Source organism: Palaemon carinicauda, chromosome 3 (assembly GCF_036898095.1).
Source record: "Palaemon carinicauda isolate YSFRI2023 chromosome 3, ASM3689809v2, whole genome shotgun sequence".
NCBI classification, from domain to species: domain Eukaryota; kingdom Metazoa; phylum Arthropoda; class Malacostraca; order Decapoda; family Palaemonidae; genus Palaemon; species Palaemon carinicauda.
This window is the reverse complement of record NC_090727.1, coordinates 78811858-78839846: the sequence shown is the minus strand read 5'-3', so window position 1 is coordinate 78839846 and position 27989 is coordinate 78811858. Positions and strand designations below refer to the sequence as shown.

Below are 27989 nucleotides of genomic sequence, written 5' to 3'. Positions count from 1 at the left end.
TTACTTAGTATATATATTTATTTTATACACATTAATATACATATCATTTACAACAGCACGACAGCAGCTGTAATACAGAAAGTGAAAAGTCAGCGTGATTACGGAAAACTATAATCACTTACAGAAATCAACAGATATAATAAAAAATGTATTTGTAATATAATGAAAATCACAGATTAAAGTAAAACTCCCTTGGCTCTACCTATTCAGGTTCTTTCTCTAGCATACGTAATACCAGACAAAAACTGATTACAGATAATTATTTATAAAATAACTGCACTACCTCAACAATCAAAAAGCATTGTATTTTGCGCTACAGTACTAACTTTAGTCTGTATACCTTGTCATTGGGTTTTATCTGTAAATACTGTAGTGTTCTATGTGAAATATGTTTTGGTGAAGTGTCTTATCTATGGCAATAATACTTTTTATAACTTCATAGTCCTTTTTGTTAATCTAGCAATTTATGTGAAAAATAACTACAGCAGAAATAAAAACTTTGAGTAGATTATTATTGCGGAAATAATCTGCATGTGTAATACCCTTCAAAATAAGCTTATCTTTATCTGATAAGCTGGTAATGTAGCTTATCATGGTTTGATGAATTCTTATTACATGAAATGATTTTGATAAATCATTAGAAACAGCCGAAAAATTTAATCTTATAAAGACTTTAACAAAAAGCTTCAATTGTATACAAAAGAGTCATGGGAAAAATAACTTTGAAGATATAATCATACTTTTGTTAGGAAACTAGTGATTGAATATTTTATCAGTATATTGATGCCACTTGTCGAACTTAGAAGTTCATAGCATCAAATACACTTAAACTTGTCATGTTAAAGGCTCAGGTGAAAGTTCTGTGAACTGTTACTGTACATTTTCAGAGGATTTTTTTATGGCTTTGTATTCAATATGGAGAAGCAATATATTTTCAATAATTTCTTATTCCTAAGAAGTAAAAAACATGAGCGTAGAATTGATTTATGGCTTATATAAGACGTTTTCTTCTGCATTTCGGTATCGCATGGCACTTCTAATCGAAGATCCCCCACCAAGGTGTTCGGTATCGGACTCGTAAGCATTATTGATGGAGCCACCGCTTGGAGTGAACACACGCTGGTTGTCCGCCTCTGAAGCAATTGAAGTTCTTGTTCGTGGCTGGGTTGGAGACGAAAAAAAAGTTTCATTAGGAAATGAAGTTCTAACTTTTGTGGGCTGAATTCAAAGAGAATTTCTTGTACAGCAAATTAATGATTATCAAGAAAGGTTACTGCTAGTATTATAAGTTAACCCTTTTACCCCCAATGGACGTAATGGTACGTTTCACAAAACTCATCCCTTAACCCCATGGACGTACCGGTACGTCCTTGCAAAAAAAAACTGCTATTTACATTTCTTTGCATATTTTTGATAACTTTATGAGAAACTTCAGGCATCTTCCTAAATAATGAGACCAACCTGACCTCTCTATGACGAAAATTAACGCTGTCAGCGCGATTAAGAAAAAAAAATATATTGCAAAATGTGCTTGAAAAAGAAAAACCCCTGGAGGTTAAGGGTTGGAAAGTTCCAAATAGCGTTGGGGGTAAAAGGGATAACATCAATATTGTACTTTTTTTAATGTTTGGTTGAAAAAAAATACTATACATTATATTAAGCTAGATTAAAAAGTTTAAAGTAAATTTTGAATTTTCATCATAAAACTGAATTCTAGATTAAATAGCTTATTAGAAGAGAGGAATAAAATGAGAAAGTAATATTGTAAATTCTTCTTTAAGGGAACATACTATATGGAAACTGTACAGAAATCAAGAACAGAAGATGACTATCACACAAACGAAATTGAATTATGCAATTGTCTTTTTTTTTTGACAGGAAGCTTTGCAAATTAATCTACACATCTGACCATGATACTTACACATTATAGATGAGTACCACATAGTAATAAGAATGTGACAGTGAAGAGTAAAATCATGAATAAACAAAGGAAAGATAGAAAAATAAAAAATATAAAGAGTATAGGACACTTGAGAGATTTAAAAAAAAAAAAGACTGTAATGTCATGGTACAGAAACTGTGCCACAGACCAGAGGTTGAGAACTCTAATTAATAACCATCCTGCATACGACAAATAAATCAGACAACTGAAATAGCCCAGTGATGACAAACAGAAGCATCAATTTGTCAGTTATAGAGACAAAAATCTATATGGAAGGATTCTAAATTCTTTTCACAGCCAAGATACCATCTTTGTGATCTCATTACTGGTTCAAAAATATAGAAGGATATGGTAGAATCCTACACCAGTAGCAATGGAACAAGCTGTGTCCATGCTTATTGTAAATAATCACGTTTTACACACAATGGCCACGTACAAAATCATAAAATTCACATTCACCATGTAACAAGTGGTTCGTAAAAGCAAACACAGCAAAAGCTCCTACCTTTTAAGATTCTGATTTCATAAAGAGTAACATAGTTAAAAGAAAGAAAGGTCTTCCCTCAATCCCAAAGAGGTAACAAAATCATCTTAGATTTTTAAAAAGGACTGACTGTTTTGAGCGTAGTTACACACTTTAAACTGAAACCTAATACTGAAGTAAATGATCTGATACAAGCACGCATACGCAGGAGCTGTGGACCTTTTACTGTATATAGAAGTACTGAAGTATATAAATTATATAATAAAATTAAAATATAATCAAATAAAACCACAAGAATTAGCATGGACAAAAACAAAGCCTTCATAATTTAAAGCTTATACAATCATCGTATATTATACGATAAATAAACTTACTATACAGTACTGTACTTCTTATGCAATTTGCTCTACACCTGGTGCAAAAGATGTCCGCTGTTTGGAAGAAGCAAGGTGAACTTGTTTACAGTATGAAAACCTTGGTATTTGATCACAACACTTCAATTGCATTGGCCCATTCAAATTACAGTACCATGCAGTACATGCAACTAATTCCGAGTACAATATACAGTACCGTAATAGTGGTTGATCTTAACCATTCAACTGAGTCATGCTTCTGGTACTATAGTCCATTTCTTTTAGCGAGTCATATTTACACCGACTTGCAGCGGTGCCCATTTAGTTTGGAAAAGTTTCCTGATCGCTGATTGGTTGGACAAGATAATTCTAACCAATCAGTGACCAGGAAACTTTTACGAGTTAAAGGGGCACCGTTGCGAGTCGGTGCAAATATGACTCGCTAAAAGAAATGGACTATACAGTATAAACTATTATTTTGAGGGTTAAGAAATGGTTTTAGTTTCTTCTAGTGTTTTTAGTATAAAGGAACTGTAAGAACAGTTTTCACTCGCTAAAAGAAAGCCAGTGAATGGAAGTAATCAAACATTCAAATGGACATACTGTGCCTGTTGTATTAGTACTGTAGTTAGTTAAGCAAAGTTATATATTGTGCATTGTATTGCATATCATGAAAGGAAAAATATGTATAAAATATTCTCTGGTATTTAGTTTGAGCTTGGAATTAGTTTGAACTGAAGTTGACAAGAGGTTAAGAGAGTTTAGATAATAAATTGTGAGGCAAATGGACCATCCGGAATAACATGCAAGACTTGGTCAGATTGAAAAGAAAGATATGACCAAAAGAATATAAAGATTTTTGCAGAAAAAAAGTAATACAGAATAGAAAGCTAAGATAATACTGTATATTGTAATGTGAAAATTACAGAGAACGATATGAAAGTAAGGATGAAGAGACAGAAGGTAAAAAAAAAAAAAATGCTTAAATCAACAATTTTTAGTTTGGCCTTGTACCAGGAAACAACCACAAGGAAAAGTTATATTATGAGGTAAGTAATGGAGATGTATACCATAGAAAAGGGTCAAGTTATAAATTGTACTTGAAGATCTTCGTGGCATTCAATACAGCAAGAAAGTAAGAATAAAACTGGCATTATGAACCGAGGCTACCACAAAGAAAAATTGAGCAAGTGATGGTACGTGCTTCTGTATGCCATAACACAAGATCTTGTGTGAAGATAAAGGAAAGCATGTCAGAAGAATCTCTGATACCTGCTGGTGTCTATCAAAAATCAACACATAACCTTTATTGGTTACTATTATCATGGGGGATGCTACAGGAAGGGAGGAAAGGTGGTTCTATGGTAAAATACTGTACTGTATTCAAAGTATCTATATTAAGCAGAAGAACTGAGTGTTAGAAATGTTTGGAAGTGAATGGCGAAAAGAACAATGATAGTCAGAGTAATTAAAGACAAGACTATGGAGAATGAAATGTAGATTAAAGAGAAAATACTCTGGAAATTACAAACATACACTGTGGGTGTGGTACAGGGTGAATGTCATGTTATGCATAGCAAGTAATATGATTAGGTCACTACAGTGTACTGTCTTTATTAAAATACCCTTTGAAGGTTGTGCCACAAATAAAGTAACATAAATATGTGGTTTTTAAGTTATAAAAAAGATACTTAAATCTTGAAGATTTACGTGATTTGGAACTGTGAGGAAAATTTAGTACTTAGTACTTAAAAGTGTAAGATTTGTGAAGGCTCAGAAAATATCAGATTAGGATACAAATAAGTTTGGTAGAAGTTTATAAGATAAGGTAAATACAAAAGAAGGGAAAGAAGTCATTTGACTTTCAAACTCGTAAGAATAAACTGGGCATTAAATGTGACGCTGATGATGATGTTTTAATGTACAGTGCAGTAAACGTTACTTCTAGAAATAAGAGCCACTTGAATATATGTACAGTACCTATTTTACATTGTGGATGAAACATATGTAAAATGGACTAACTGGCTTTCAGTACCTATGGCAAACACTATATCTTTTACCTTTTCCCCTTATTCAGCTTTATCTTATAAATTTTCAACTAATATTGCAAAAAAAAAAAAAGATTTCCTAAACAATTAATTACATGCTTATTTTTACTACAGTACTTACAAGCAAAAATTTCACTTGCAAGAAAATTTCTTACTACAATTATTTATACTAATATTAGGTACTTGTTAATTAAAGCTTTAGAATTTTTGTTAATTTGTGCTATTCTTAAGAGATTAAACGGTAAACCTATTACCTTCTTTGCTCCAAGAGTCTGCATCTTTGACTGACGTCTTTCTTGCACAACAGTTTCCCGCCTTTCAGCTAATGCTTTGATAGTCTCTCGTCGCATACTCAGTCTACGCATATTACCCAAAACAGGAGTTTCTGTGGAGTTAAATGCAATGCTTAGACTCATATAAGAAAAACTCGTATAAAAAAACCAAATGGATAGAAAGAGAAACTTTCAGTAAACTGTACTGAAAATAATGTACAGTTTTTTAATCGTAAAAAATTTTAAAATTTGGTTCAAGATATTAGTGACATATGGTTTGCCTTTACAAAAAATATACTGTAGCATTATTTTTTAGATAAATGAATGTTAAAGAATAAATTTATTTGTAAAGAACCTCATTCATTTCAAACCTCAGCTTACATGGAATAATGCAATATTTTGTACTGAGTATTGAAAGAGGTTTGGGGATGTGACCGGCTACTGCACTAACCTGCTTCCGTGCCATTTTCAGCAGCCTCGGCTGAAATACTGAAGAATCGCTTCTTGAAAGCAATATCCAGCGTTCCAATGGCCTGCTTCTTTTGAGCATGGCGTGCCAGGTTATGGATTGTCTTGCGCCTTCCGAGCTGCCCATCATTCGCGCTATCACTGTCGTAATCATCCTCTATACCTTTGAGCTTCTGCAACTGTCTCACAATATCCACAGCATTCCTCTGGATAAATGCATCCTCTGTTACATCCTCCGACTGCAATGAAATAGAATGGACATTATACATCGAGTTCAATACCAAATTAAAAGCAGTAAATTTTATGTATCAAGAGTATAATTGATGTAATTGAACAACAAATTGGTTATCTTTTCAAAAGTTCAAACTTTCAGCAAATGTTTTTATGTTGAACAGGCTGACATAAGCCTCTTTTGAAAGAACTGTTTTAATGTTGTCACTGTTCTTAAAATATTCTATTCTAATTGTTCATTACTTTATTTTCTTTATTTCCATTCCTCACTAGGCTATTTTTTCCTTGTTAGAACCCTTGGGCTTATGGGATCCTGCTTTTCTAACTAGGGTTGTAGCTTAGCTAGTAATAATTATAAAAATAAAACAAGGAAGTCTTTGGTCTTGCCTTCTTATTGCAGCAGGTGAGTTCAGTGGATGCAAGAATATGTGAGATGGTACCAAATCGATGGAACAACATAGCCACAAACTGAATGATTAAAATGAGGGCAAAGAAGAACACAAACACAAGACCAATTGGCTCCAGTTGTAGATATTCTTGACTGATGAGTACCTGATAACAAAAGAATCTATTAATTTCCGGGCCACAAGGTGGAAGTTGACTGAAATATATTCAAAGAAATATTGAAATGTAATTTTTTAGCAAGCATTCATTATGTGAAGGAACTTCTAGCAAATCAATATTATTAAGTAATGACCAAAACTATTTCAAAATTACTGTCACTTTTAGCATTTGAATCACAAGTAGAATTTACAACTGTATAATCAAATTGTAAAGAACATTCTAATCAAGATAAGCAACCTTTCTATTCGAACTTAGTGTACGATTACTTCACACAATGCATTGTTCAGGGGTAAATCACATTTTTTTTTACTATTAAACACTTTCAATTAATTTAGGACAGACATCTGTACCAAAATTTATACCATTACAATATATAGCAAGTATACAATAAATGCAATTAACTGGAGGTAAGTATTAAGGTAGGATAAAAAGAAAGATATAGGATGCAGTACCCTAGATTACTGTGAGAATTATATGTTACCTCTATCAGACCATGAAAAGACATAAAACTAAAGAGTAACTAAAATATTCAATTGCACAAGTATCCAGTGAAACGAATGAGTCGTTCTCATGCATATAAAAAAAAAAAAGAGAATAAGGACATTATTCAACTCATTTCATTCATATGCTACGAGTAACTAGTTGCATCACCAAAATGTCCATGCACATAAAAGATCATCGCCATGCATCTCACGTGAGACGTAGACATAGAGATGCTATTCGTAAAGGTTAATGAATGTTACAGTCTTTGGAGAAGTAGTATGGACTGAAAATCAAAATTATTCTTAACCTGTAATATTCGTGACGAAATTTAGTCGTAATAATCCACAGTGTTATAAATCAAAACAAGGACACGTGTTACTTGCCTGATATACGGTACTTTGTTGCCAATATTCATATGGTTTTACACAAAACACTGTTTGAGTTAACCCTTAACTATTAAACCACATTTGTAGCAGATCCTTCAAGATTCCAAACTGTTTTAATAAGAAGTTTTCTACAACTGGGTATCAATGATTGTCAAGCTGTCAACAGCAGCTAAGAAATTCCATTTTCTTTCCGCCTTCTTGGTACAGTATATACTGTAGCAATACAGTACAGTACTTCAGTATATATAGTGTAGTAATACAATACAGTAATTTACTTAAATGCATCATTAATTTGTACTTAAGGGTTTTCCGTGCTTTGGGTTTTAATTCACTGTGCTCTGGTTTTCAAATAATGTACAACCTTTAACTGAGCAATCTAGTATACTTATTTTATGATTAGCATTGAGGCTTTGTTGAATAAAAGTTTTATTTATTTGTGTCATGGGTTTAAGTCCTCAATACTCTTAAATCTTATTAAATTTTATTTTTATTTGAACCCATAAGTCAAAGAAGCAACTGAGTTGATGTCTTCAACCAAAGATATCTTTTTGAAGATCAGTAGTGTTTGAAAAGGTACACAAGACAACTGCTTATATGTCAATTCTTACATTGCATTTGATTGTCCAATTCTGTCATGTGACAATCAGTGATTTCAGTGGGTCTAAAACTGTAGGTTTTACGAGATATATTCATAAATGTACATAATATAGCAGGATGATAACAATTACCACATGAAAGTGAAATTGGCGAGTAAAAAATATTACCGAATACAGTATCGGATGGGTACAAAGGCAAAGGGTAAAGACTCAACTGGACTGAACAAATACCAGAAGAGTTATAGACTACTAAAGACATGGTTAGGGATAGGTATATTTTTTTCCCAGGGATGGGTGATGATTTTCTTCACAACAGTAAAAAGTAGTAACAAGACACAAAGAGAATTAGAACAAGAGGGAAAAGTGATAAGTGGTCAACAACAGCTGTTTATGAAAAAAGGTAGACATTCATCTTGAAACCGGGAAAGTTGTGGGTCACATTGAACAGTAAGGTGACTATATTACAGGATGTAATGAACAGACAACTCTAATCTTGGACTGAATTGGAGGAAGATAAGACACGTGGACAATGATGAATCGAGGGAAGCTAAAAATGATGTTTTAACAATCAGATTTTAATATCATCAAAAGGATTTTCTGGAGGGCAGATGGCGAGTGTGATCCTCTGTTAAAATAGGTGCATTCAAATATTTACCTATAAACTTCTGATAGAGCACTTACCCGCTACAGTACCTATTCCAATATATTAACCCTTTTACCCCCCAAAAGGACGTACTGGTACATTTCACGAAACTCATCCCTTTACCCCCATGGACGTACCGGTACGTTCTTGCAAAAAAATGCTATTTAAATTTTTTTTTGCATATTTTTGATAATTTTTTGAGAGACTTCAGGCATTTTCCAAGAGAATGAGACCAACCTGACCTCTCTATGATGAAAATTAAGGCTGTTAGAGCAATTTAAAAAAAAATATACTGCAAAATGTGCCTGAAAAAAAAAAAATAACCCCTGGGGGTTAAGGGTTGGAAATTTCCAAATAGCCTGGGGGTAAAAGGGTTAATGTAAGGAGATTACCATCTGAAATCTTGAAATGTTCTGCTCCACTGTTTGATTAATAGGAAAAGGCTATCTTAAAACAATGGTTTGCGTAACCCTTTGAACAATTTTTTTTGATACACATTTTTCTATACTGCACTGTAATTCCACAAGTCCCTTATAATTGCAATACAGGACTGTTGATTAAATCATATATTGAGGAATTGCACTCAGAAACTATGCCAGCGTTATCAACCTAATCTGAAGGCAGAAAAGCCTGAAATTTTATTTCTTCAGAAATTTAGCTGAAGGAAAAAAAGCAAAGCTAAATCTAAGAGCATATTCAATATAGTTTAGAAATTAGCAAACATAAAATTCTAATTCACAGTGGTACAAAAATTATTTTTTTTTTTCAGGAATAAATTTGCCACATTCAAGTTCCTCACTGAAATACAATGGACAACAGTGCTGTAATTTTTCATCTTGAACGGAAAAAATCCAGGTATGTTTGTACCGGAATTTTATAGTAGCTGAATTTCATCCTTTCGTATTTTAATTTTGAGTTCATAATACATACTGTATTAATAAATTAGCATTTACCACTCATCATTACAATATAAAACCTCATTAGGTCAGGCCTTTCATAAGGAGTTATTCTTTTTCCCCACGAAAAGGATAATTGATTTACCAAAATGTTTCATCACTGTCAAATATCGTATTGTACTTATTAATTGCATTTTTTTAACATGAGGCTTTGACAGGAATCAGTAGCTTTAATCTTTGCAGTTTGTTGATACCGGATATGCTTTACTTACTGTCAAATATGCTTTATAATCTCCAAGGTTTATTGTGCCTGGACAATTATAATTTTGCTCACTATCATTGACTAATATGACATTAACAGCAGCATAGTCTAAACAAAGGTTCTTGTCATGTGTTCTGACACTGTATGCTTTAGTCATTATCACAAGGTTGAAAAGAAAATTCAGTAATGAACTTGAAAATGGTTGCAGTCATTTGAATAACATAGTCAATCTCATCAAATATCCGTTGCGTACGTTTAGCCTGAAAGGATTCATGCTGGGTCATTGCTAGTAAGGTCATGCAGGGTCTGAAATGTTAAAGCCAGTCAACCAGTTCCAAATGCCTGAAGGTAGATGCAGGGACGGAAGAATGGACGATAGGCAACCTTCCCTTTGCCAGCTCTTTATAAAGTGCTAAAGGGCACAATGAGCTGACACAGATATTTAAGTGGAAGAGAGTAGTAGTAATTCTTAGGTGCCACAGCTAGTAGGAGAAAGGAGTGGGGATGGCATTCTGACTTTAAGCCAGTTTACCTCCTGAGTTTCTGGTATAATGGTGATGTTTTCCTTGATTCCCAGTGGCCAGTCGATGTGAAGGTTATCCTTGTTCAGTTGGAGAAGGAATACAATTAAGACAAAGAGCGCGTTCAGCATGAAGAATCCAAAGAAAGATTTGTTCCTCAGTTCCTTTAATTCCACCTCGACTTTTTTCTGTTCGGAAGACACGTGCCACACTCATCACAGACAGATTACGATCATGGTTACTTAAGTCTACATGGCCTCAGCCTACCTACCTCACTGGTTTCTTCGATGAAGGTGATATTGGTCTTCACACCCAATGGCCAATCAATATGGATAGTATCTTTGTTCAACTGGAGCAGGAAGACAATAAGAACAAAGATAGCATTCATCATACTGAAGGAGAAGACAGCTATATTTCGAAGTTCCTTTAATTCTTGCTCCACTTTTTTCTACAGGTGAAGAGAGGTGGAAGAGGAAAAGGATTAGTAGAGACATGCCCAAGCCCTTGATCAAGATCTGCACCTTTTCGATTCAGATCAGCCATTTATGAAGATTGTTATAAGGACAGGCAAGAAAAGTACTGATGACACTAAACAGAGTGATCAAGAAATGATACATTAACAACCATTTCCCATGAACCATAATGAAAATACAGTAACTCATCCTATCCAGTGAATGATCACATTGCTGAAGTGCACTACCTTCTCTGAACTTGAAGAGACAAGTCCCTCTACTATGTACCATTAACTATAACCTCTCCGGGTGTGCGTATACAAAATACTAGGGAAGACTCTAAAAGATCACGTTTAGAAACATTAAAATGAAAGACTGCATGGTTTCCAAAGAGAAAGAGTACCTTACACTATCCCAGTAATGTAGTGAGGTTTTAACAAACTTTCCATGATACTGACTAAGTATTGGGAAAATCATGGTGTATAGTTTAATAAAAGTTTTAATATTAATAGAAATGTTGGTGACCAGTAAAATATATATTCTATATTACTTATAGCGCATATATTAATACAAGATGCCAATTGTCTTAGAAATGTGAATTTACTGTACATAAATTCTCATGGTAACGAAATACTATTGTCAGTATAAGTTGTATTGTAAGCGGCATCTGTACAACACTTTAAACTTCATTTACCGCTTTTGATTCACGGCAATTCTGAAGATATTGTAAAATATGTCATGTGTGAAATGTTTATCTATTCTATTCATGTACATACTGTATTGTTTTATATGTACTGTATCAGTTTACAGAAGTGTTTAACTAATTCCAATACTCAATGTAAATAATATTCAAATTAGTGACTGTTCTAGTATTCTATGGGCCTATCATTTTCGACTGTACCTATTTAATTAAAGATTACTCAATAGGTAGATTATTTCTCCACAAATCTCCAGTATTTATAATGAAAAGAAACTACGTAGTTTGACCTGAAGAGATAAAACCTAAAATTACCTAAGTTTTTCATTCCATTAAATTTTAATCTTGATTTTCATGCTAAATCATTTGTGAAATTACCCTTGGTATTAGTTTCTCTGTCATGCATGTATGATTGCATGCATTCACTGTACTAGCGATCAATCTTTACTTAGAGTATCTTCAAGTAATGAATGAAACTTTAATATTAAACATACTGGGAATGTGTCATATGTGAGAAAACAGAAAACCCATTCTACAACTATTACTCTAAACTGCTATTTTCTAATTTATCAATAAGTGCATGGAAAAAAAAAATGGCTCCAATTGATGGTGAAAATGAAAATAATATTTACAAATAAAAAGGAAAGAGCGATATCAACTTCCGATTAGAAAAGGCCACAGTATACTGTATCCTACATATTAATCCTTTCAAACACTCAATTATTCCCCGAAGAGAAGGCTTTTGAATGAACTAGTAGATGAATTGTTAAACACCATGAGACCCTTCCATATACTCGTCAAAGAAAACGGCCCTATTGATGTAAATGAAATATTTCCCATTACCAATAACTGCAGTTATAGATCATGCAGTGACACTTATATGATACATGCATCACAGCCCGACATTAAACTGAAGTTAGCTCAAAAAGGAAGCTTGGTTGGTACCAATCCTGGATACTCAAGACTTTCTCGTTGCTATTTGGCTCTCGGAGGTGTTGAAGCATCATTATGAGTTTTAAGTGAAAGCTGTCCCTCTTAAATTTCAATGCTAAAATCGATGAAGAAAATATATGCATAGTAATGATTCTAAACTTGGTTCATAGCATTCTTATTGACATCAATATTACATCCAACAAATCAGTATATGACTTCAAGTATATAAGCAAAATAATACAATACAGGTATGTTTAACTAAAAACTACAATATAATTAATATGTATACAGCATGGGTAAACCTGTTATAAAGTATTCTGAATTAAAAAAAAAAAAAAAACACTAATATCATTATTTTAAAGGTTTAATTCCCCTTTCATTATTTTTGGATTATACAACATTACTGTTTTTATTACATTTTACGAAATACTTTGCAAGTGAAATTCTTCATAGTTGAAATTTCATTGGTATTAATATGTAGGTGTCATGAAATAATTTAATCTAGGAGCATGCAATAGGGAAAAAAACAAAGACTATAACCATTATGAAATCTAGTGATGGAATCATTTTATTCTAATCTAATTCTGCTTATGAAACAAGGTTTTGCCATATAAAATAATGAATATTTATTCTACACTAATATAACCACACCTGACATCTGTATGTATAAGATATGCATCTATAGCCCCCTTCTATGATGTTAAAATCTATAAATAAAAGTACCTAGTTTTCTGACATCTACTGTCAGCCTGTCATTCCATCACAGTAAATCCATAAGTATAGCAACACCTTATTTGGGACTGTAATCATTTGTGGGATCAGAGAATTTTGACATCCTAAATGCCTTTATCTGCCTCTTCAAACAAGAGGATTCTAGAGTATGGCTCCGTAGGGCAAGCCATAAGGTACCATTCAGTATATGGTTCTGTATATCCACTGCTGCCTAATACTACTCAATGTTTAATAAAAATGGGGTATGCGTGTAGTCTGTGGGAGATTAATAATGTTTGGAAAAGTAATGCTATTCTTTATACCAGCAGTTTGAACTTAGTAGTTACGACACTTTCAAATTATGTTCTCTGACCATTTACGCTAACATAGCCCAGACTATCTATTCATCCGATAGTTCCGGGTACAGTATATCTTATAAATTACTATGTTACTTGAAAAAATTGACACGAATGATTAATTTGAAATCATACAGTAATCATGAATTACAGTATTTTAGCCACGCTGAAACCAGTTGACATTCATAAGCAGCATCTGAATGAGCATAAATATACACAATCAAATATTTCACAATACAAAATTGTACTGCCAAAATCAACTAATGTACTATTAATGTCATTGTACATTTGAAATAAGTTTGATACCCAATTTTGTAAACCTCTTGAAATACTACACGGTATTGAAATCTGTACGTGGCATTAAAATTAATGAAAGTAAATATTGTACTAAAACTTTTTCTAATAAATAGGGCCACAGTAATTGTAAAGGTAAGAAAAATGCATACATACCAAGTATGTAGTGGTAAAACCTAATGCTTAAAAAAATTATATTAAATCATCTATATGTACAGTACATACAAATTCATAGCAATAATTCATGGGAATGTTCTGAAAATCATCAGCTTATTATTATATGATTAGAATTCACATTTTTTCATTATTATTGAAGGCTTAGGAAAATACTTTATAAATCATGAATTCCAAATTGTTTTTAACAAATTAATGTTTAAATTATGCTAATAAAGAATTAAACAGAGGCCGTAGTATTTGCTTTAGAGTTGAACTTCTATTCTAACAACAAAGTCGACACAAACATACCTGTTCAGTTGCATTCTTGTCCAATGGATACAAATATTTCTCAATGAGGTCCTTGAAGAACTGCACCTCTACACCAGACATATAATCTACTTCTCCTCTTTTCAAAGCTTTGTCTTCCATCCAGTATGGATTCACAAGATCGTCTCTTTCCTCTTTCGGACCTACATATAAATAAAAATGTTGAACCATGAAAAAATACAGGAGTCACTCGTCATACAGTACTTTTATTCCTTTAACGAGTCTGAACGTTATACTTCTAGGCATCGAGAAAAGATGGTTGTTAAAAATTATTTCTTTAATAAAATCTGAATAATTTCAAATACAAGTCTTAAATGAAATAAAAACATCCAACATTTACATTGCTATTGTAAACTGTCAACTTACCTGAATGTTCACTTTCACTGTCACTAAATTCATCATCTAGATTTTCATTGACCGAGCTATTACCATCTGGACGCATAGAATTACGTGGCTGAATTGTAGAGCGTCTTCGAGAACTTGGCTGTATGCCCATATGTCTGCAAGAACATGTGTAAATACTGTAATGTCTATACTGTATAGGCATAAATTTACACGAGACACTAAATCATAGAAATTATCTTGGGTCCATAAAGCAATGAATAGATTAGAAATCATATGCATAAAGATACTACTGTATCTAGATGGTACAGTACTGTATATAGTAATTTCATAATACTGTGCTATACAGGCTTGTGGAATAATTCAGACAGGTTGAAAGTATGAAAACTGATATTATTTTAGGGGAGGACTCAGAGATCATGTTGGGTAAGAGTTCTATTGCTGTAGGATAAACTTGGGCACAACATTTTATCTTATTTCTCTTCCTCTTGTTTTTTTGTAGTTTTTATATGAAAGATCTATTAAACGTTGTTACTGTTCTTAAAATATTTCATTTTAATTGTTCATTACCTCTCTTGTAATTTATTCATTCCCTTATTTCCTTTCCTCACTGAGCTATTTTTCCCAGTTAAAGGTTTTGGGCTTATAGCATCCAGGTTTTCCAACTAAAGTTGTAGCTTAGCTAATAATAATAATAATAATAATAATAATAATAATAATAATAATAATAATAATAACATAATCGTCTCTACAGTACTTACGATTCAATAGTTTCAAATCGTTTCTTCAGGATTTCCAAGGAGTTGGCAATACTGGCTTGTTGGTGCCGTTATAGTATGTTACCTACCTTTTTGGATCTGTTATAGTATGTGGCCTACCCGGTTTGAATGTGTCCTACCTAAGCCGGTTTGAATGTGTCCTACCTAAGCCGGTTTGAATGTGTCCTACCTTAGAGAAGCTAACTTAAAAAAACCCACCTAACCTATGCTAAAAGCCGTGTCCTTACCTACGAGGGGGGGCCCTGCGCCCCCCCCTCTTACACAACATTAACATTGACTACATAGTTAAATACTGAAATCCATGTGTACTTACAGGATCAATATTCGTAATAACAGTATGTAGGCCACATACTATATCAGAGACAAAATTCCGTAGGCCACACTCGAAAGGTAGGCCACATACTATAACGGCACCGGCTAGTTGTTGTTGCTCATTGCTAGGCTTTGGATGTACACAACACATAAGTTTGAAAAGCCCAGCAAAAGACAACTCAATGGAGCCCTCGTCTTCATCAGCTGAAGCATCCCTATGAAGGAAGCTCAGGAATCCTTCTTTCTTCTTCATTTTCTTGGCCTCTTCTAATGCTTTACGCTCGGCTTCGAGTTCCTATGTTTAGTTATGAAGAATGTTATAAAGAGGAATTGAATGCTGAAGCGTATTATGTATCAGAACTACAGTATAATGATCAATAATAATACCATTATATCGTAATGGAATAAAACGATGAGAGAAATAAATAACTAAAAAATTAAAGCATTAGTATAGGCTACAATTTCCAGTAATAAATTCTCATCCTATTATAAATTATTCTTTATCATGGGTACAGTTTAAGCAAGAATATTCTGTATACTGTTTATGATATGGGTAAAAGGTATTGCATCATATTCTTAAATTAGCACTACATGCTACTAAGCTTACAATTTTGAACAGATATAAACATACGTCCCATGGACGCAACTGTGCACCCATATATTTCTTTGTAATTAAAACCATTACAGGTTCAATGAAAATGTTCTGATTAAAAGTTAGAAGGTTATTCTTTATTTCATTATAAACTAAGATTATTTTCCTTACTGAAATGTCCAATCATAATTGCCTTTCCAATAATAAATAATCAGATTTCAAGAGTGAAAAGAGTAACCCCATATATATTCAACTTGATCAGCAAAAACAGAATATTGTACCTCTCTGGTCTTTTTCCTCATTTTCGCTGCAACTTCTCGCGTCCCCCACGAGACATTATTGAGATTGAAACAAGAATAGACCACCAGCAGAAGATACATAGATGGAACAAGCAAGTAATAGACTAGTCCGCACGGGAGGCAAAGGATTTCTTTCGGATGCATTAATCCTGTTATTACAAAAGATCCGGAAGTTGCCAAAAAGAATATAGATGTTGGTGTATCCCAGCCCTCCTCTGCAAACTGTAGCATCATGCCCACTATGACAACAATCATCACCAAGGCATAACCAGCCGAAAGGATGTAGGCAAAGGAAATCTGCATGCAATTGTAATTATACCAAAGGTTAGTAAGTGTAATAAGAACAAAATTTTAAGATTATGTTATTCCTTTACACACCTGATGTTTATATTACTTTTCTCTTTATGCTCGGTTCTATCGACACTTTCATTACTTTTATACATCAGTGGCTGACAATAACCATTAAAATATCCTATTACTTCACTAGAGGCTTAAGTCTTTTGAAGGGAAGGAAAACAGGAAACTTTTTAGCAGTTTTATGGGTACAATAAATGTTGATGAAACCGAGCTTTCCGAGAGAAACAATACGAATAACAGGGAAGATTCATAGAGATAATTATAAACCTATAACTAAACATGCATTAAAATAAGCCTATTTAGTTTTAAAATGGGTTATTTAGCATCAGGGGAGCAGTATTCTAAACTTCACATTACTATACAAAATACTGTACTGTAGTGTAGTGAAATCTCTCTTGACTGCTGAAGGCACGGATACTTTAACACATGCTCATCACGAACTACTTTTAATTTTGTTACAGAGTAATAAGACTTCAACAGATGTCGGTTGTGTTTGTGCTGTAAATGTACTGGAACTAGTATTATGTACTGTTATTTCAGTGTGGCTTTAACAGAAAAAAAATAGTAAAATTTCAGTTTAACTTTTAGTTCCATAACACAGAAAAATGGGGAGCAAGAAATTTTTGTTTACAAGGGGAAGAATAAAAGAAAAAGATAAAAAAATCAATACATCTTAGGTATGAAATGATATTAATTTTTCATTAAAAAGATAACCAATTTACTAAAGCTTAACCAAAGGATTTATTCTTAAACAAGAATTTTGAACTTGGACAACTCGGACAATGAGTATAAAGCAGAAAGCAGAGTCACTGGAAGCAAAGGGGATTCGGGAAAGAATCTTTAATTGAGTCAGTAGTGTACTGGACCAGGTAATGCACATTGTCAGCAGTAAACATCAAAATTATTATATACTTTTTGCTCAGTGTAATAAGTCAAACTATTTCCTGGTCAGTAAATTGGATTCTTTAACCTTGCATGATAGAAAATTGAGGCCTAATTAAAACATTGTCTACATTACTTTTCTGGCAAGTAATGTACTCGACTCGACTCAGCTCATGTCAAACCCATCTAAATTTTTAGACCTTAGTCTATTTTCGAGTAATTAGACACAAAATTCTATGTAATGGAATCTTCCCAACATGCTCCAACAATAAAACTTAGTATTTCTGGGGCGGCCTGTGACGTCCGGTGAGAAAGGTCCTTCCTTATACCTTTCCTAATATAAATCTTCCAAATATACTAGAGAAAGATAAAAGCATGGAATGCAGAGGTTACAACCCTCGCGCGAACACCTTGTAGGTGTCGTGTATTAAACAAAGGCGTGTGTAAACCACTATTCACAGGTTGTCTTCCAAATCTTTGTATTTTCCTTGTGAGATCCCATTCAGTTGGTTTGACGAATATGAAAAAATATATTGCTCAAAATTCTCAAAACTTAAGTCTTTCAGTTTTTTCTCATTAATTTTGACCCAATTTTCTAATGAGCAGGGTCTCATATATAGAATTTTTTGGTTCCAGAGAGATGTTTTTATGTTATAGAAATAACTGTACAGTATAGCTGGTTCATTTTACGAGAAAAAATGGAGCTACGATGAGCTGATGATTGGTGTTGTGTGTAATCAATTCTTTAAGGTACAACAAGTATTTTAAGTACACTGAATATGAGTAAATTCTACACTGTAGTCAAAATATTAAGCAGAAAAGTATAGACAACACAAGATGAATGCAGACTGGAGAGACTATGCAAGAGAAGGACTTAGCACATAATTTATACATACAGTATACTGCATTAGATAAATGTTACTGTAGAATCATGCAGTACATTCAACCTGAAAAAAAAACACTTAGATTTTGCACTACAAGCTTCATTGCTTTTGCATGCATTTTCTGTGTCTAAATAACTAAACAACATTCAGATGCAACTCCTATGGGGTTAAAGATAAGCATCCTAGTAAACGAGAGTAAAACTAACCGCTTCCTGACATTTTGCGAAATGCCTGTTCCCTCCACCAATACGTTCGTAACAGCTAACCTCATGCCCATGTTTGCGTACAAACTAACATTTGTACAAACCTTTTTGGTCTTCTTTGTGGCTATTTCTCTTGTACCCCAAGAGACATTGTTGAGATTGATAAGGGAATAGATGATCAAGAGGAGGTACATAGATGGAATGGACAACAGATACAATAGACCAGGGATAATACATTTAAACTCTTGAGGATGCATACAAGCAGCTATGAAGAAGCTGCCACTCAATGCTATCAAGAAAATGGCAGACGGAGAACCAATGCCGTCCTCGCCTAACTGGAGAGTTGTACCAATGATGACAGCCATCATAATGAGTGCATAAGAAGCAGACAAGATCTGGGCTACCACTAACTGTTTCCATTTAAACAAATGATGAAATGTACCACAGTTTTCCCACACACAAACATACCATGGAAAAGACAGAAAAACATACCATACATTAATGAAAACATTGACAAAAACAAACAAATAAAACAAGGCTTTGATAACATAGCATGTTAAATTTAACTATACTGATACTCAGCAGAAATTAACATGGAGTCAAATTCTATATATGTTAGTTTAATTTATTACAGTAAAGTTATCTGAAACTTGTATTATGTAATATTATGTAACTGAAACAAAAGTTAATATGCTAAAAAAGATTTCCATCATTAATAACATTGGTTTTCATGTAATAATAAGTACAGTACTATATATATATCAACTACTGATTGCTGATTTAAATTGCATACTTTACCTGAATGTCAGACTTCAGTGTGAAACAAACCACCATGAAGAGGAAAATAGGAATGATGTTGTACTGGAACGAAAGCCAGTTACCGATACGGAAAGCAGCGACAAAAGCACCCACCAACATAAGGAAGATTGTGCCTGGGCCAAGAATTGTACCAGCCATCAACATAGTCTGAAAAAGTAAAATGTTTTTTTAGAAAACATCACAAGCAGGTTCATATTTGTTAGACAGTTCACTAGTAAACAATTTGTGTAGCTTTGAGAGTATGCCTACTTGATAGAAAATGTATGGGAGGGAGATATTGTCATTGACTTGAACCGTTCTTTTATAGTCCTGCAACAAATCCATGATGTTAGCCATGGTTGAGGGCACCCATCGTCGACGTTGGTTGTAGAATTCTGAAAAACCTTCAGGAGCGTGAGTGTAGGCATCTGAGGCAGCACTGTATTCTACTCGATATCCTCTCTGAAGCAATAGTGTGCAAAGCCATCGATCCTCTCCTGTACAGAAAAAATATAAAACAGTTCTGCATTAAACAATGATTCTTTAATTACCTATATTAAGAAATCAATTTACTTAAAACCTAAGTAACATATTTCACAAGTGAAAATACTAAAACTACATCCCTAGTTGTGGCCTGATTGGTAACGTCTCTGTCTGGTGTTTGCCAGACTGGGGTTCGAGTCCCGCTCAGACTCGTTAGTGCAATTAGTGTCTGCAACCTTACCATCCTTGTGAGCTAAGGTTGGGGGGTTTGGGGGAGCCTATAGGTCTATCTGCTGAGTCATCTGCAGCCACTGCGTGCCCCTCACTGGTCCTAGCTTGGTTGGAGAGGAGGCTTGGGCGCTGATCATATAATACATGGTCAGTCTCTAGGGCATTGTCGAGATTGCTAGGGCAATGTCACTGTCCCTTGCCTCTGCCATTCATGAGCGACCTTTAAAAGGTAAGCTATGTATATGATAATACAATATCTTTTCTTCTTTAACATTTTGTTGTTGAAGATTTAAGATATTTATCAAAGTTAAACTGACGACTCACTTACCCTGATCGTACTGTACATAATGGCGAGCCTGGCTGGATTTCAATGTGTATCTGGCCATAACATTATCATCCATAAGAGCTTTTCCACGGAAAAGTGAGAAACATCCGGGACTACAGAGCACACAACCAATCATATGTTCAGTTGCCTTTTGCAGCCAATGACCATTAGCATACTCGAACATCTGGTACCACACCATAAGACCTGTATATTTGGAGTAAAGTATTGTTAAGTAAATGCTCATAAAAATAGAAAAGACAAGATCTTATTTGAACTAGAAAATAGCTTTTCCATTGCGATGCTTTCTCTTTTCATAAAAATGCTAACTAAATTAAAAAAAAAAGTCTTTACAGAATTATAAATGATTGAAATATTAATTGAAAGGCCCAACTAGAAGATCAAACTCTACAATTAGTTAATATCTAATGAAAAAAAAGACTTCCTGACTTACCAGAACCGACAGGATGAATACGTCCACAGGCAGCACCTAGGTTAGTGTTCTTTTTCATAAGATCGACCAAAAGTGCGACAGCACTTGGAGTAAAATCAATATCTCCATCTAGAGTGAGAAGGAAGGTGTTCTCGGCAATTACTTCTTTTCTGTCCACCGATATGGGCTGGTCCATTAATTTGAATCCAAGTAGATAGTACATGTACATCACCTGTAATCATGTTTGATTTAAATTAGATAAGTTTTAGGTACGGGAGAAATTTATTTATGAGTAGTTTTTAAAAAAAATTTAGGAGTGACTAGTTTTTACACAAATCTAAAGGTTAATAAAAAAAAATCAATGTTAGGTTAAATTACATTATTAGCCATTTTGTAAAATATGGCATAATGAAAGATATATACTACATTTTGGTAATTAGAATTCTTTCCTCCTTCAGGCTATTGTTTCATTACCTGGCTCCATCTCTTCTTGTGCCTAATCTTAGACTTGTCTTTCAAATGAGCAACAATCTTCGTCTTTCCAGGAAGCGTCCAGACAAGGCGTCCTCCGTAAGGTGCGGGGAATTTCTTGGGTGGTCTAATACGAATGTTCGTCTGATGAACGTGGGTTGCAGCGTCATCCATTAAGGTCACCAGTAGCTTTACAAACTGATTGACTACGTTCTCATCTTCATTTTCATCAGATATTTCAAAGGCGTCATCAAAGAAAATGTGAGCTGGAAAAGGGAAAATAATAAGCAATTATTTTTGTGAGCTTAACTGGACAAAATGTTGCTATGAAAGGTATCAAACATTACTTATGTCTACTAGAGAAAATATAATAATAATACAGTATATTGCTAAACAGTAAAGTTTAATATTTGCCTTTGAAATCTTTGTTAAATGGCACTTATGAAAATTCAATGAATTTATAATATACAGTTTATGAAATGACAACTACTGGAGTCACTAAGGTTTATTGCTATACAACGGCTAATAAAATTGGTTTTATATTATATCTACAATATACAAAAAAATGATATACCGTATATAAAAATTGAAGATAACATTCAGACTAGAAACAACAGCCAAATCTGAGAGTGCCGTAGTAACTACCTTTTCAACGAAAATTAAAAAACATTTAGTCCAATAATGGAATACTTCCGAGCACTCACTTTCGAATTCATAGTAATCAAGATCAACAATCTTGAGGTACTTCTGAGCCACACGACGAGCAGACTGATCTTCATCCATCCTAAGGATACTCTTCAACATCTCCATCATCTCTTCTTCGTTCTCATGCCACATAGTGGCCGTTGCATAGATGCGAACGATGTGATCCGAGGACTTCGTTTTTGCGTTGTTTGTGTTGGATGAATCCGTGTGGATGGATATTGTCTCGTAATACTGTGACACCTAGTGGTAGAAAACAGTGTTACTACAAATATAAGAAATAATCAAGTAACAGTTCCAATCTAATATAAATGAGTTTTATTACAGGTACTGTTTAGATTTTAGTCCCTGTAATTGAAATTCATATAGAAGGAAATATACTTTGTCAGCATATAGCAACACCAATATACCGTAACCCATATTCACATTCACCCTGAGAATATTAAAGGAAAATAAACTTCATTTTGAAAATATATAGTACAAGTGTCAATCTTATCATATCTTTTCAAAGTCTCATTTCTTGTACCAATGAATAAAACTACATTGTGCCAAAGTAAACTCATCTGTATACTATATGGGAAACAATTGCAGCCAACATGATTATCATAAATTAGTGATATTATCAATAAGATTTGCTTTTATGCACACGTTGTTTACCTCATTTTCGTGTTCATCCGGGTTAAGATTCAATTCCTCCGTCTTGACGTCCCCTTCGTCATCTCTGCGACGGTTGAGGGCAAGTGACAGATCAATCAACAAGGAGTTGTACATCGGAGAGACGACCAACTTCTCGGTCGATGCGAGACGTTCACACTTTGGAGTCCAGATGTGCAGCGTGATCCATGTTTGCGATAATAACCAAAATAGCCATATCCAAACATACTGTAAAAAAAAAATTGAATTTAGATGCTGATATTTTTTGGTCTATTAGCAAGTTATTTTAAGCCAGAAAATAGATAATCCATTCAAAGCTTTGCTGTTATACTGTAGTTATGGTTTTAAAACTTGAAAAGACCTAAGTAGGTATTTAAAAATAAAAGGTCTAGCATTTACTCAAGAGAGGAACTAACTCTAGTCAAAGTTCACTTAGCTAATCAGCTTGGTTATAACATAAACCATACTCACATCATTATTTAGGAAATCTCGTAGAATATCACCATTTTTGCACTCCCAGAAAAGGTAGGTTGGCATATAGGCAAAAGAGCAGACATTCTCATATCTTAATCCACAAGCGGTGATAAGAAGAGAAATTGACACAGGAATTGTCAGGTTCACAGGGAATGCAAAGCTGAAACCCTGAATGCAGATTTTGCAAGCAAATTTACCTGTTGAAGGAATAAGAAAAAAAAATTAAATTTAATGACATATTGCTTTTAGCTTTTATCAAAATATAAAACCAATGCCTTGAAGATAAAAAGATTTTTCCACGCTGGCCCGTAGGTTATATCTAACTTATCCTACCCCTTAGAGGATTAGATTGGGTAAAGTCTGTTTAGGGTGCGGATATCTATGGTTATCTTAGGATAGGTCCCTGATTATACACGATATCTTCGGATAGTTGTTTCCGGAGGTTGGAACCCTGTGGTACCTGACGGTAATTCTCTTGTAATATCAATTGCAGAAATATTATACTGTAGAAGTTGCCAGAAGGAACTTCCATCAGGATGACAAGGCTCGAGCCCAAAAATAGATTTATCCTACGTCAAAATCCCTTTTATTTGCCTTGAATCACCCTAAATGCTTTAGATCCTCAAAGGAAGCAAAAAACAAAGAGGAAGTAAAGTAGTATTGTGCAATAGTCAGCAGATTCCTCTCTCAGCCCTCAAACACCAAAATGCATCAACACTCTAGTCCTACTAGTAAAGATTGACACACATCTTCTGTTTAGCTTTGAGATACATCTCTGCTGCCTACAGTGAAAAAAAGTAGCTGTCTTTTATTTATTTTATGAAGTTATTCAAGCTCCTGATGAAAATGCAACAAGACGAACATTATTATTACTAGCCAAGCTACAACTCTAGTTGGAAAAGCAGGATGCTAAAAGTCCAAGGGCTCCAACAGGGAAAAATAGCCCAGTGAGGAAATGAAATAAGGACATAAACTACAATGAAAATAACCTATTACAAAAACAGTACTCATAACTATAAATGAATTTTAGTGCAATAAAATCAAGTATGCATTTTAAACCCAGTTGAAATAATAATTCCTTACCAAAAATGTAGCACATCCAAGCGGTAAAGACTTGGACGAGGAAGACGTAGATGGGCGTTTCCGGTTGCGAGTCAATGGATATAATTTCGCTTAATGGAGTGACTTCATTTATATCAGGGATGGTATTGGCTGAGACTATCTCTCGAACCTCTGTGAAGTTGATCTTGTGCGCACTGTAAAAGTTGGGAAATGTCAGAAAGAAAATAATTTGTTATGATGCTTTTAAAGCATAAGATTCTCTAGTCCTAATCTACACAAGGTGCCGGTTTAGTATGTCGCCTACCTTTTTTATTCTGGTTTAGTATGTGGCCTACCTTTTTTATTCTGGTTTAGTATGTGGCCTACCTTTTTTTTATTCTGGTTTAGTATGTGGCCTACCTTTTTTTTATTCTGGTTTAGTATGTGGCCTACCTTTTTTATTCTGGTTTAGTATGTGGCCTACCTTTTTTATTCTGGTTTAGTATGTGGCCTACCTTTTTTATTCTGGTTTAGTATGTGGCCTACCTTTTTTTATTCTGGTTTAGTATGTGGCCTACCTTTTTTTATTCTGGTTTAGTATGTGGCCTACCTTTTTTATTCTGGTTTAGTATGTGGCCTACCTGGCTTGTTAGGTTAGGTTAGGTTAGGCCACATAATAAAACAGATAGAATTTCGTAGGCCATATTCGAAAGGTATGCCACATACTAACCCGGAACCAAGTGAACTTAATTAACTTTTAAGTACTCCATAATGATGTATAAAGTTACTCATATAATTTCATAAGTCAAGATTACTAGAATGTTCCAAATTACAAAGTTACCATAGACCTAATATCAATTATATAATTTCTAGTATAATGTATAATTTTTACCTACGGCAGTAAGCCTTTATTCTCTCAAAAGCCTTAGTTACTCATATACAGTACTTTTATAATTCCAGATTACTAGAATATTCCAAATAAAAAAATTATATAATTTCTAATATATATATATATATATATATATATATATATATATATATATATATATATATATATTTATGTATATATATACATAATATATATATATATATATATATATATATATATATATATATATATACACATATACATATACATATACACACACACATATATATATATATATATATATATATATATATATATATATATATATATATATATATATATATATTCAAATAATCCTCACTTGAAAGCATCTCCGAGTTCGAATATGGTGCTGAAATGTTGCAGGCGTGTTCCCATACAGATGACCATCATACCGAAGAAGACCAGACATTTCCACAGGGACACGAAAATGTAGCAGAAATATCTCGTTTTCCAAAGTCGTTCTTTGATGCCTCCAAAGTATTTCATGATTGCTGAAAAATGTTAATATATGTCGCTTATAATGCTGTTCTAAGTGATTTGATAGGAATTATAATCCTTATCATTAATTTGTATTTCATGATTGCTGAAAGTATTATCAAATTTCTTACAATATTATCCTAGGTGATATGGCAATTATAATTATTATTATTATTATCATTATTATTATTATTACTATCATCATCAATTTCTTTATAAAAGAAACATACTCATTTCTTTAATACTATCCTAAATGATACGACAATTATAATCAATATTATCATTCATTTATTTATAAAAGAAACCGTATATTTGTTTCCATAAAAAACAATATTTATTCATTCATACTAAACAAATCTAACGACTGTACATCATCTGAATTGAATTTCAAAAGGAAAATTTGAATATCAAAATACTCACTGAATTTCGAGTGGTGATCCACAGTTCTCCCACCATCCGAAGGACGTGAGGAAGATTGCGAAGGGAATGATCCAAACCGTATAATTATCAGGGTTCTTGTTGTACTCTACGATTGGCCAGACGAAGAAGCCTGTGAGTTGGCAAGCCAGTGCTACCAGGTCCATTATCACCTTCAGAGCAACGTGGGATTCTTTTTTTCGTTCTTGACAGAAGACCTGTTGGAGGAATGGCTATTTAGTTGAAAAGTACTACAAAATTAGGACAGAAGACCTGTTGGAGGAATGGCTACTTGGTTGGAAAATACAAACAAAATTAGGACAGAAGATCTGTTGAAGGAATGGCTACTTAGTTGAAAAGTACAAGCAAAATTAGGACAGAAGACCTGTTGGAGGAATGGCTACTTGGTTGGGAACTACAAGCAAAATTAGGACAGAAGACCTGTTGGAGGAATGGCTACTTAATTGAAAAGTACTAGCAAAATATGACAGAAGACCCGTTGGAGGATTGGCTACTTGGTTGGAAACTACAAGCAATATTAGGACAGAAGACCTGTTGGAGGAATGGCTACTTAATTGAAAAGTACTATCAAAATATGACAGAAGACCCGTTGGAGGATTGGCTACTTGGTTGGAAACTACAAGCAATATTAGGACAGAAGACCTGTTGGAGGAATGGCTACTTAATTGAAAAGTACTATCAAAATATGACAGAAGACCCGTTGGAGGATTGGCTACTTGGTTGGAAACTACAAGCAATATTAGGACAGAAGACCTGTTGGAGGAATGGCTACTTAATTGAAAAGTACTATCAAAATATGACAGAAGACCCGTTGGAGGATTGGCTACTTGGTTGGAAACTACAAGCAATATTAGGACAGAAGACCTGTTGGAGGAATGGCTACTTAATTGAAAAGTACTAGCAAAATATGACAGAAGACCCGTTGGAGGATTGGCTACTTGGTTGGAAACTACAAGCAATATTAGGACAGAAGACCTGTTGGAGGAATGGCTACTTAATTGAAAAGTACAATTAAATTTAGGACAGTTAGTGAAACTAGACATAGGTATAGGTACGTTGCAAACTCCTAGCATGGATCTAGTTGAATTTATAAGTAGGACAATGCACATGAAATAATTTGAAAAGTCTAAACTGACCACAGTACGTTGCCAAAACTGATGATAGCAAGGTGCTATCCTAGCTGATTTCACGGTAGAATTTTATACAAGTAAATATTGAGAAATTCATTAATAATTTAGTTATGGTACAGGTAAAATAAGCTTAATTGCAATAATAAGAATAAGCTTAGAAGCTTTGCACCTATCTATAAGGCGATAGAGTGCCCGCAAACTTATTTTGCGGAGTGAACAACCAGAAAGGAGGACAGATACACTTTATAAATGGGTGTTGTAGGCCTAGTTCGATTTCCATTATGTTTAAAAAGGCCAGAATAAAGAATTTCTTCGGTGATAATTTTACTTCATTAAGTAAGTCCCACGTATTTTCAAACAATAAGATTAATGGATCAGAAAGAGAATTTAAAAGCAATGAGTAAAACAGAATATGCCAAAGGTCTTTATATTTTTCCCCTACTTATGTAGGCTAGCAAAACCTAGAATAAGCCCACTTATACTTCAATATTTATCTATCTATCTATCTATCTATCTATACATATATATATATATATATATATATATATATATATATATATATATATATATATATATATGTGTGTGTGTGTGTGTGTGTGTGTGTGTAATTTTGCTTACACGTGGCACTAACTATTTTGGAGCAAAACCCTCTATATAGAGTTCTGTTTCAATGATCTCATCTTCAGCCAACATGTGTATC

The 27989-nt window shown here is 33.7% G+C and overlaps 1 pseudogene; it reads right to left on the bottom strand.

Annotated features, from left to right (window-relative positions):
* LOC137632521 (chitin synthase chs-2-like) lies at positions 1-27982 on the bottom strand (annotated as a pseudogene).
* Positions 27983-27989: the final 7 nt, after the last annotated feature.